Source organism: Mus caroli, chromosome 12 (assembly GCF_900094665.2).
Source record: "Mus caroli chromosome 12, CAROLI_EIJ_v1.1, whole genome shotgun sequence".
In the NCBI taxonomy this organism is placed as follows: domain Eukaryota; kingdom Metazoa; phylum Chordata; class Mammalia; order Rodentia; family Muridae; genus Mus; species Mus caroli.
The window spans coordinates 13,425,640-13,428,889 of record NC_034581.1 but is presented as its reverse complement, the minus strand read 5'-3'; positions in this window follow the sequence as shown (position 1 = coordinate 13,428,889).

The window sequence follows — 3,250 nt, the reverse complement described above, 5'->3', positions numbered from 1 at the left end:
CAGACAGACAGACAGACAGATATATTAGATATATTGACAGGTAGGTAGGTAGATGGATGGATGGATGGATAGATTAGATGGATGATAGATAGATAGATAGATAGATAGATAGATAGATAGATAGATAGATAGATAGATAGATAGATAGATGATAGATGTAAACTTAACAAAGAACACTATTTGAGATGACAGATCTATTAGTTAATTCCCCATCCTACATCCGAGTTGAGTTGAAGCCAGCTCTGAGTTGAAGCCAGCTCTGGCCTGGTCTCTGCCCAGACTCCCAGGAAGCTGTGGGAGTTTGCTCAGAGTTAATTAGTGTGTGTCTGGGAAGTCTTCCAATAGGCTTCAGTAACAACTAAATTCCAAAGCTGGGTTCATTCTGTGTGTCTCAGAGGAGACCCCTACACAGCCCTCTTCCTCTGGACTTTAACTCTTACTCATACACCCTTAGGATGGATTCGCACAGCTGAAGCCTCCAAACTCTACAGATCTCACCACTTCCCAGAAGACACAGAGCCCTTGGGTTCCAGAGGGACACAATCAGCCATCATGAAACCATGAACACAGAACAATTCCATTCAAAAAGCAATCCTGGAAAGTAAAGAAATACAACGATAAAATAGCTAGTGTATTGCTTCACACCTCAGAGTTTCAGGGAGAGGTTTGTGATCAGCTCAGAAGAACCAACCCAGCCGGCGTAAGGTTGTATTCCTCGGCTTAAAACTTTAACTTTAAGCAACCAATTTCCATGAAAACATTCAGCCTCTACACTCAATAGCCACCTAGGCCAGAGTGAGAGCTGCTCTAGATACTTGGCTGGTGGCTTTAGCCTGTGCTGTTGCATTTCCTGCCACTGGAGAACATAGGCAGGGGACCAGGGCTGAAGCATCCTAGCAAGCCACATGGCTGCCCCTAACTGCTGAGTGCCAGAGCCCACGTCAGCCTAGTAAGGACTTCCCTCTGCACACAGAAAGGACTTTCGGGGGCAACAGCCTCCATTCTCTCCAAGAAAGAGAAAGCTCCTGAGCTGCAAGGGAGCCAGCCAGAGCTGCTGTTCAGAAGCATGGTGAGGACACAGTATCACAGCACTGTGCAGGGATACAGCTGCCACTCCCAGAGACACCGACACCCACAAAATTGCCCAGTTATGGGAGGAAAACCAAAGGAGAGAAGAAAGACCACATCCCATCAGCTTGTTTGGACCCATGTGTCAGTGTTACAGCTCAGAGGGGAACGTATCCTGGACCACTAAGTCAGACCAAACAAGGAACCTCGCACAAGAGATGTTTTGGGGAAAACACAAGAGGGTGACTACCTCTGCCGGGGAGAGAAGCAGCAGGAAACTGAGTAGGAGGCAGGGCTATGTAGGGTTTCTTGAGGGTGGAGTTTTCCAGGACAGGGACTAGTAGGATTTTGAGACCTGAGCTTGGGGCAAGCTCACTCCACAGTCACCTGAGCCGCTTCTTATCAACACCAAATGATGAGGCTTAAGGTCCTTCCTGCCCTGCCCACAAGGTCTCTTCTACACTAGCCTCTGCTTGAGTCCGATGTGGCTTTCAGCACCACCCTTCCCAAGGGCCACAGCCATGAGAACTTCTCTCATTCCTATGGTTCTAACTTTGCAGTTACCTTGGCGGCTATAAGTTATCAGTGCCCTCTCTGTGCAGAATCAGGTACAAAGTATCCACATGCCTGGTTGCATCTGCATCCGACCTCCAGCCCCAAACAGTGCCTCCTCCCTGGTCTTCTCTAACTTGTATCTTCGAAATCCTTCTCATCTGTAAAGACCAAATCCTGCTGCCTCTTTAGTAAGGAAATTTTCCTGGGGAGAAGCAACATGTATCTATTTACCCCAGATAGAGAACCCAGGACAGACCAAAGTATGAATACCACGGAAGTCCAACTAGGTAAACCAATGAGTTTTATTGGGGTTACTTACAGAGGCAGATAAAAGTCAAAGACAATTGCATCACCCAAGACCACACCAGCATGGGTGACAGCTCACAAAAACTGGGAACCTGGTGTACACTGTACAATCTGCAGGCAGCTCAACAGGTAGGAGAGTGTGCTTTCCAAGTGGCTTCATTGTTCTGAGGCTCTTCCTAGCAGCTCTGGTGGTCTCTGCTTCTTCCAGGCCACTTGGTGGGTCTCTGAATCTCCTTTGCAGCTTGACTCATTTAAGAGGGACCCTCTGTACCAGTTATTGTTTACTGTCTGGAAAGGAGGAGCCTAGTGAATCTGGTCAGTTTCAGGGACTTCCTGGAGTTCTTTTGAGTTGTTTACTTTCTATCCTAAGCATCTTTGCTGCTGGAGAGGAAACTGACACACAACAAGAGGAGGTGTGGCCTATTGCCTGAGTCCCAGGCACCAGAGCATCCTCCACTTAGGGTACCTCTGTCTACACTTGATTAACCATTTCTGTTCTCTGGCTGCACAGGGAAGGAACACCTTGCCTGACAGGAGTCAGGCACAGAGTGTGGGGGAAGGACCGAAAGGTCTATCAATAAACCCATCGCTGGTGATGAGGAAGAAAGGAGGGTGCCTGGAACAGCGTAATAGGAGGGTCTGAGTTTGACTGAGCTGGATGAAGAAGCCACTGGTGCTACAGAAGGAGTTGGGCTGCTTGGGACTAGGAAAGGAACAGAAGTGGGGTCCACAGCAGGACCCTCACTCTTAAGTCCTCAATGTGCCTTTTATAAGCTAAACTCAGGCTGCCTGGACAGTCACTCCAGTTGTATTCTTCCCTGTAGACTGGAGTCCACTGTGGGCCTGAGTGTGACTCTGTGTAGGACCTATGTCCACAAAAGCTGCCCGGAGTGGTTGGGAGGCTCCTCAGTATCAGTGACAGGATGCTGTGGGCTCTCTGGGCTTTCAGAAGGAACATACATTGTTGCCCTGGTTAGTTTACCTCAACTTAACACAAGCTGGAGTTATCAGAGAGGAGGTAGCATCAGTTGAGAAAATGCCTCCATAAGATCCAGCTGTAAGGCATTTTCTCCCCCCACCCCCTTCCTCCATAATCCATTTTTTTAAAAAAAATTTTTATTGATTCTTTGTGAGTTTCACATCATGCACCCCAGTCCCACTCATCTCCCCACCCTTTGCCCTTGCAACCTCCCCCCCCCAAATAAACACACACACACACACAAACACACACACACACAAACACACACACACACACAAACACACACACACACACAAACACACACACACACACACACACAAACACACACACACACAAACACAC